Below are 9,223 nucleotides of genomic sequence, written 5' to 3'. Positions count from 1 at the left end.
ATTTCTTTAGAACTTTGAAATACTTACACTAAGGAAAAGTTTAAATCGAAAGATACTTTTCGTTATACATGAAACAATGGGACCTAACAATATAAGTTAAGTGGGGGATTATTATAAGTAGCTTGTATGTTAGTTAGTATAGAGAGAAAGAATTTCTATATTGTTAAAATACGAGAAAGTGAAGGAATTGCAGGAGTGAAATGTGTATAGAATTATATATATATATATATATATATATATATATATATATATATATATGTCTATTAATAAACAGACATGTCAATTCTATACAAACAGTCATTACTGTTTGTATAGGTTTCTGTTAATAAATAGACATGTCTATTCTATACAAACAGTCACAACTATTTATATAGGTGTATGTTAATAAATAGATATGTCTTTTAAACAAACAATTGTATCTATTAGAGATAGATAGATGTGTCTATCTAGAAAATGCGCCATAAATTTTAATTCTTTATAAATATGGATGAGTTTTTCAATCCAGATATATACTACTTGTACTTCTTCTTCTTTTCTTCTAATCTCTCTAAATTTGCTTCGTATAAAAAGTTTTTAAGGGAAATCTTCAGGAGTTGCTGTCTGCAGATTTCAGACTTTGTTGTATTCTGGAGGTATATTGTTATAACTTTGCAACAATCCAGTGAGGCAATTAATACCTTAAAGATAGTGATTCATTACGCTTCAAAGCCTATTCTACACCCACTGCCTCAACAAATTATTTATATATCTAATTTAAATTTTAATATTTTAGTTTTTAGTAAATTTATTTTTAATATTTTTATAATTTCAATCAATAAACTCTAAAACATGTATCATAATATTTCACTTTAATATTTTATTTTTAATCTTTATATATCCAATTTAGATTATAGTGTTGAATAAAATTATATTTTTATTTTAAATTTAAATGATAACATTAATTATAATAATTAAATGATAGTTAATATTATGACAAAAATAAGTACTTTCTTTAATTATCTCCATTTATTTTTATTTTTCGTATTTGAATTTTTCTTTTGTTCGAAATTGTTTGTTGCATTTAGAATGTGAAAGAGTAATAACTATTTTTTTTTTAATTTTATCTTTATATGTATTAAATATAATAAATATTTATATAAAAAATAATTATGTGAGATAAAGACAAATGAGGTGATTTTATAAGGCAAAGTGGAGATATTCTGGAATGACACACGATGAACTTCTAAGAGATATGTCTGTGTGTCTAAATTCTTTTACTTTTTCCTTAAGGTATATATATCTTTTGTGCACAAGTATTGTTTATACTAACTTCTTAAATGTTCACCCCATAATTTTTTTTAAGGATAAAATTTGGCTTTTCATTAATAAGAATAATAAAATAAGTATAGCAAAATGTTCTCATAAGGAAAAAAAAAAAATAGATAATTAAAATATTCTATTCAGAGATGATCTAGATATAATAGAATAGCCTTCCGTCTAATAACTTATCGTTTTTTATTTTGTACCACCAAAGAAAACTTCTATAATACTATCATTTCGAGAATTTGTTACCTTTATGGCCTACAGAAGACATGAAACTAACAACTATCAATGAAGGAATATGTTGCACTATCAAGCTCTATTGATAGAAGAGCATTGCTCATATCTGAGTTTTCAATAAAAAAAAAAAATTAATAATCCATGTTGTATTTCGAATTGCCAAATAGCCCATTCAAATATTGAAAAAATTAAACAAAATCCCACTAAGGGAAGAAAAATAAAACCCCAATAATGAGGAGAAGCAATACCCTAATATTGAGGAGAGAACCTCAGATTTGTTCCTAAATGACACAAATCTAAAGACAGAAACTCAAATTCATTCCAAACAAATACAGATTTGAGAGATTATTAAGGAAAAAAAAACTAATAATGAAAAAAAAAGAAAATCGATCTAGGGGTAGCTACCAGTGAAAAAACTCAATGGTGGCTACCCAAAAAAAAAGAGATCTGAAAGAAAAAAGAAAAACAAGAGAAAAAAGAGGAGAAGAGAGTTAGGGAGTTTCATTTTTGCTTTATACCATTAGGTCCATACCAAAAAATAGAAAAAATTAAAAAGGAAAGAAATTGTAGTACTAAATTATAATTTTTATCATACCTTATAGACTAAATTATAAAATATCCCTTTTTTATATCTTATTACTTTTCCTATATGCTCTCTCTCTCTCTTTCTCTCTCTCTCTCTCTCCTATCTTCTAGATATACTATTACTCTCTCTCCATATCTTTTTCTTCTTTTACCATTACTACATTTATATTTTTACTATAATTGTAATAAATCATATAAATAAATAAATTGATATGAAGTGTATACAATTCTACTAAAATCGATAAATTTATGAATAAATAATTGATATGTTGAACATGTGGTTTTACACCGTTCACACTTAGATTACAAAACGAATTATAATATTAAAAATATAGCGTGGCACATTAAATTTTTTTTTTTAGTATCTTTTAGTGGTGCCTCATAAGGAAAATTAAAAAATCTTTTCTCACTTCTCCTTTCTTTGATTTCAGTCTCCTCTTACTCTTTTTCTCTTCCTTTGGGTGGGTTCAATATATTTCGTCAAATCAAACAGACAAAATCAATTTTAACGATATTCAAACAAAACCAACAAATAAATGACAAACCACATATATTCAATTTTTTCATTAAATAGGTTGGGTTCTGTTTTCATGGTTTTTATTTCATTTAACACTTTTTAAATTTTTATAATTTAACTCTACATGTGCATATTAACATGCACTAATTGAAAAAATAAATATTAATTCAAAATTTATTATTCAGTAAAAATAAATATGAATAGAAAATGAAATAAGGTTATTCACATGTTTCTTTTATATATAACCCAAACCGAACATTTGGTTTATAACTATTTTCAAACCATAATCAATATTTAAATCTATAAAATCACTAATTTTGATTTAGATTTATTTAGATTGATTGGTTTAATGGTTTTTTTGTACACCCTTACCTTTAGAGAATCCCTAACCCACACAAAATGCCCTAACCCAACTAAATCCCCTTTGTCACAAAGCCAGTTGGAACCTTTGGAATCCCTGTAGGCAACAAGTGCTTGAGCCCATCCAAGCCATTCGAGCACTAATTAGGTTTATAGCCCAAAAACTCATCCATAGGGAATAACATAGGGAAAGAAAGATACCCAGTTGGCCATACCCAACTTGATCTTCTCATTTAATTGTTTTTTGAAGGACAAAGGCTACACTTATGCTATAGAAGAATTGGGGAAAGATTCCGATGAAATTTTCAAAGGCATGTTAAGAGGTGGGTGGTGTCAAAATTTCAAAAGGCTAAATGTTGGGTGGGTGGATGGGTTGAAATTCTCTAGGTGCAATCTTCAACGCACTATATTTGCATCATTGTTACATGTTAACAAGTCTAACAATATCTATTGAAGTGATGGAAATGAAGTTGAAAATGAGGAGTCTATTTTAGATGTTGATCTTGATAATATTTTCATTGTTAGGAACAACTTTGAGTTAGAGGTAACAACTTTGAGTTAGAAGTATTACTATTTATGAAAAAAATTATAATGTGTACTGATGAAACTGAAAAATGTAAAATTACTTGAGAATTATTATGGTTTATTAAATGGATCCTCCTAGCACACTTCAGTGTGAACTTCGACATTATCTAAAGCAAGCTTTATATTGCTTTATGGTGTAGGGGAGAGAGGGGGGGGGGTGTGGGGCATAGGGAGACTAAGAGAGAGAGGGGAGTGGGGGTAGAGGGAGACTAAGAGAGAGAGGGGTGTAGGGGAAAAGGGGGAGAGAGAGAGAGAGAGAGAGAGAGAGAGAGAGAGAGAGATCAATTTATAAATAACGATAACATTAAAGGACCAAAATTATTAAAATATAAGGACCTACTTATAAATAACTATAATATTCTAAGACCAATTTGTTAAAAAGTATGGATAACTTTGTGAATAATAAAAGTTTGGCAAAAAGACCCTTTTAAGCTTTTATGAAATTACTCAAAAGTCATTTAAGCCTTGATATTTAAACCCTTAAACTTAGTAAAATCATTCAAAGAAGCCCAAGTTAATAGTGTTAATTGTCTGTTTGGCTTAGTTGGAATGAAAAAACAATAATAATATCTTGTTTACACCAAAAATAATTATTTTATTTATTAATTATTTTTAGGCATAAGAATTAATTAAATTAAGTTTTTGTAAAATTAATTTAATTAATTTTATTTAATTAAATTAATTAATTTGTTGTTTGAGATAATTAATAATTGAATTAATGGTGGTTACAGGATAATTATCTGAGATCAGAAAGTTACAGCAGTTTGTAGTAGTTCCAAGCAGTTCCAATGAGTGGGTAGGTGACTTCAGGTAACTATAAAACGTGGCAGAATGTGTTCCAAAGTCTTTCAAAAGTCTTTCAGATACCTATACGGTAGTTTGTAGCAGTTTAAAATAGTTTCAAGGAGTAGGCAGGTAACTGCAGGTAACCATAAAACATGGTAGAATATGTTCCAAAATCTTCCAGATACCTGCATGGTAGTTTGTAGCAGTTTCAAGCAGTTTTAAGAAGTGAGTAGGTAACTACAAAACATAACAGAGTGTGTTCCAGAGTCTTCTAGATACCTAAAGGTAGAGCTATAAAAATCAGATACTCTGTGACGTGAAAAGCCCCAAAACTTAATAACATCAAATAATAACAACTCCATCAAACTCTAGCAGTCTCTTATTTTTATTTTATTAGTCATTTATTTTTTCAAAGTTCTTTCTTGTACTCTCTTTTCAATTAATCTAAATAACCTTTCGATTTCTAATTTACTTGCCCTTTTCTTAATTATTATTTTTAGAAAATAATTTTTGGCACACCCAGTAGGACCTATTCTCACACAATGCCAAAACAACAATCCATGCTATTTCAACTGTTCTTCACCCAAAATTAGCAAACAATTTTTGGCACACTAGTGGGATGATTCTCATGCTTCACTATTATTGACTTTTTTTATGAGGCGTTACAAAATGCCTTATAGTGATGAAGAAAAACTTGCATCAACCATCACTGATGCCTTGGAGAAAGGCATAAGAAGGTAGATGGATATAGCTCTCGACAAAATTAATGCAAATATAGAGAAGATTATTTTGATGATTCAATCATTAGCTAAAAAGTTTAATTTGCCTATTCTATTACCTTTTGATGGCCAGGTCTCTAGGCTAGAAGAGTTTGATGCAGTACCCAAAGGTGTTAGGGAGCCCAAAAGGCAGGTCTAATCCTAAACTCCTCAAGGCAGTGCTGAGGGAAGCCATGCCAGCAGTGAGGAAAGTTACCAGCCACCCTACAGGAGTGAAGAACAAGTGGCTAGCCAAACAAGAATACCAATTCAACTCAATCGCCCCAGCGATAAAACAGTTATTCTCACTCAAGTTTTTAGTAACATTAACCTAATCATTTACTCTAGTGTTTATGATGCAAAGGCAGTTGCAGATCCTTAAGTGGTACCAACCCCTCAACGAGTGTAGACTCTCCAGGTGACCTTTGGCTCCTTTGGCCTAAGAGGCAATAACTTTAGAGGGACTACATTGTTTGCTATTCGGGATCTCCAAACAACTGCACCAATGTCCCAGGTGATGGAGGGAAAATTTTGGTCTTCAAGTTCTTGTAGCTTCTAATGACTAATTCCTTAACCTGAAGGAGCCAAACTTGACTTCCAAGAGTATTAGAGAACTTGGGGGGCACTAGCTCGAGCATAAAACAACTATCACTCCTTGTAGGAAATCAATGGGATAACACCGAGCATCAAATAGCCAAGGCCGATCCACAGTCTTAAATAGGCAACTTTACGACTTTTCCTAAGGACCCTGCAAAAAATGGAATAGACAAAGATGACATAATGACTAAAGTGTAATTAAGTAGGTATTGTTGCCACTTATGCAAAATAAATAGAGGAATAATGCGCTAAGTAGGCTTCATGGCCACTTTCATTAATAAATAAAAGTTGAAACACAGTTTATTGTTCAACAAATATCCAAGTATTTACATTTATGCTAAATTTATTATATTAAGATGTAACAATTATAGTATACCAAAAAATTCTTGGAGGAAGTTTAGAGTTAATAAGTAGCTCTAGAATAAGGTTGAATAGACAACTCTCCAGTATTTGATACCGACACTTGATGAGAAAGCGCCATGAATGCCACTACTGATAGGAGAAACTTGTTGTACTGTCAATGGTACCTGCGAAGCTGCTAGTACCTGGGTAGGTACCGGGTACCAACTAGTACTTGTGAACCAGAAGGAGGGCTTAATGCCATATCTACAAATACAAGGGATATAATGAGCATTCCTAAGCAACTATAGTCAAGTAAGAAACGTAGGTACTGATATACAAGTTCAAATACAAGAAACGTAGGTATCAACTGTAGGTACCGACCAACATTCTACATATACTAACTAATATACTACAGATACCAATTAACATTCTATAGGTACTTGTGAAATTCTCAAATCTAGGAACAAACAATAAGACCCATTCAAAATTCTCTAATGCTACATGATAAGATTACATTAAAGAAGGGATGGAAACTTTCAACCTACTTGAAATCAAAAGAAATACAAGTGCCATGAAATAATGACTTAAGGTTGTGAATTGGTGACCAATCGTAAGATGATGCTGTCAATGGTGATTCGATGAAATTGATGAAAAGAGAATCGCACACCAATAAGGTGGATCCAGTGGGAGAGCTAATGGCCGAAGCAAGCCCAAATGGCAATGGATGGCCATTCTAAGTTAAGAATTGACAGTGGAGAAGGTTGATCAGCAATAAGTGGTCAAAGAATGAAACACTGGCAAGGAACTTGAATCGCACAAGGATTGCGCCAAAGGGAAGAGAGAAGAGAGAAAGAAAAAGAAGTGAAAGGAAGAAAGAGAGAGAGATAAAAAAAATAAAAATAATAATTGTGTTTCTTTAAGTGATAATTAAGTTAATAGAATTTAATTGGAGAGATAAATAGGCAGTAATGAAGAGATTTGTAATGGTTAGAATTCTATGGGAATGACAATTTATAGTGATTAGAGTTCCATTGGAAATTAAATTCTTATTAGATAGAGTTAGCATAAATTTTAAATTCCCAGAAGGATTACAAGTGATAATTGATTATTTTTGAATTTTGAACAGCAAAACAGTGAGCTAAAATCAGATCTTGTCCACCCTGAATGACTTAATCAACCAATCCAAGTGCGAAAGGTAATTGTTTACACTAAAAATAATTATTTTATTTGTTAATTATTTTTAGGTCTAAGAATTAATTAAATTAATTTTTTGTGATATTAATTTAATTAATTTTATTTTATTTATTTAATTAATTTGTGGCTTGAGATAATTAATAATTGAATTAATTGTAGTTATTGAATAATTATCTGAGATAAGGAAGTTACAGCAATTTGTAGCGATTCTAAGCAGTTCCAAGGAGTGGGTAGGTGAGTTCAGGTGACTACAGAACAAGGCAGAGTGTGTTCCAGAATCTTCAAGAAATCTATCAGATACCTATACGACAATTTGTAGCGATTCTAAATAGTTTCAAGGAATAGGCAGATAACGGCAGGTAATCACAAAACATGGTAGAATGTGTTCCAGAGTTTTCTAGATACCTGTATGATGGTTTGTAGAGATTCCAAGCAGTTATAAGAAATGGGTAGGTAACTGTAGGTAACCGCAAAATGTGGCAGAGTGTATTCCAGAGTCTTCTCAATACCTACAAGCAAAGCTATAACAGTCAGATACTCTACAACTTGAAAAGCCCCAACACCTAATGACTCAATCAATCGAACAACAACAGACTCCAACAGTCTATATATCTTGAATTTTATTTGTATTTTTATTTTCCCATCCTTACATTTATTTTCTAAGCCTTGTACTTAAATTACCAGTAATCAATACAATTTTCAGTTGCTTTAATTATTCAGTTTAAGTGAGATTTTGATGGAACTGTGTTCAGTCTAGTCAGGTTCCCACAACCATTTGAGAGAAGTCAGAAAAGCACATAATTGATACTATCTGACATGCCCGTAATTCCTAAGCTATTAGCCAGCCAAATTATTTTTTGATGAAACACATCTGCAGCACAAAATGCATACAATAGCAAGTCAAATTATTTTACAAGACCAATAGCCTCTAATATGGAACAATCATCTAACATTAGAAAAGCTTAAGATTATCATTAGTAACAATTATAGAACCAAAGTCAACTTACATCCCATTACTCCTAAAAGTAGAAAGCAGACATAGAAAACTCCACTGATAAAAATAATGAATCTTTTAAATATCTAGAAATTGCCAGGGCCAATATGTTACCATAAAGAAATCTTAACAATCAACTTAATCTAAATGAAAACAAACAATATAGAAAAGAATGATTCAGTTAGATGTCTTAACAAGGTTTAGAGGAAGAGAAAAGAAATAAATAATCAAAGGCACCAAGTAGCTAGGCACTTTAATGGAAACTCTCGTTGAGTAAATGTTGATAAGTAAAATTAATTTTTTTATACTAATACAAGTAGCACTTTACTTGTTTACTTGTAGAAGTCGAACTGACAAAAAAGTGAGCCATTTTTTTTCTCAATTCCCTACAAATAGAAAATTTCAATCCAAATAAAAACTACCTAAAAATTCCAAAAACAAGTAAAGAATTAAAAAAAAAAAAAAAAACTCAAATGCTACCAACTGCAATTTAAAAATGGAAGTCCAAAATGTAAAAACCTAATCCCCTAAATCAGACAAAGGCATTTATTAGAACGTCACGTTAAAGTTATATTAAAATTATATATAAAAAATGAAAAAAAAAAACAAACTGATAACTGGTAAATGAAATGGAAAGGTAGAAATTATGATGATCACATGGCATCATAGTCGTCGTGCAATGAGTTGCCTTCGTCCACTTCCTCAACCAGCAATTCCCAAATTCAAGTTATTGAATTTGCTCGATATGGTATTTCTTAGTCTCAAGAATTTTCTAGCATCTTTTTGCCTTGAGAGTTCTTTGGTTTGATATGAATTTTCTCCATACCTAGAGAAAATTTTTGGTTCTTCAATTGTTGAGAAGAAAAAGTTAACATAATAATGGTTAATTAAATGGACGTTTAGTATCACATGGTCATGTGATCAGTTTTTTCACTTATTTGTTGTAATTGTCAAAATATTAGGTTT

This window comes from Hevea brasiliensis, chromosome 9 (genome assembly GCF_030052815.1).
Source record: "Hevea brasiliensis isolate MT/VB/25A 57/8 chromosome 9, ASM3005281v1, whole genome shotgun sequence".
Taxonomy (NCBI): Eukaryota; Viridiplantae; Streptophyta; class Magnoliopsida; order Malpighiales; family Euphorbiaceae; genus Hevea; species Hevea brasiliensis.
Note: the sequence above shows the minus strand (reverse complement) of the source record.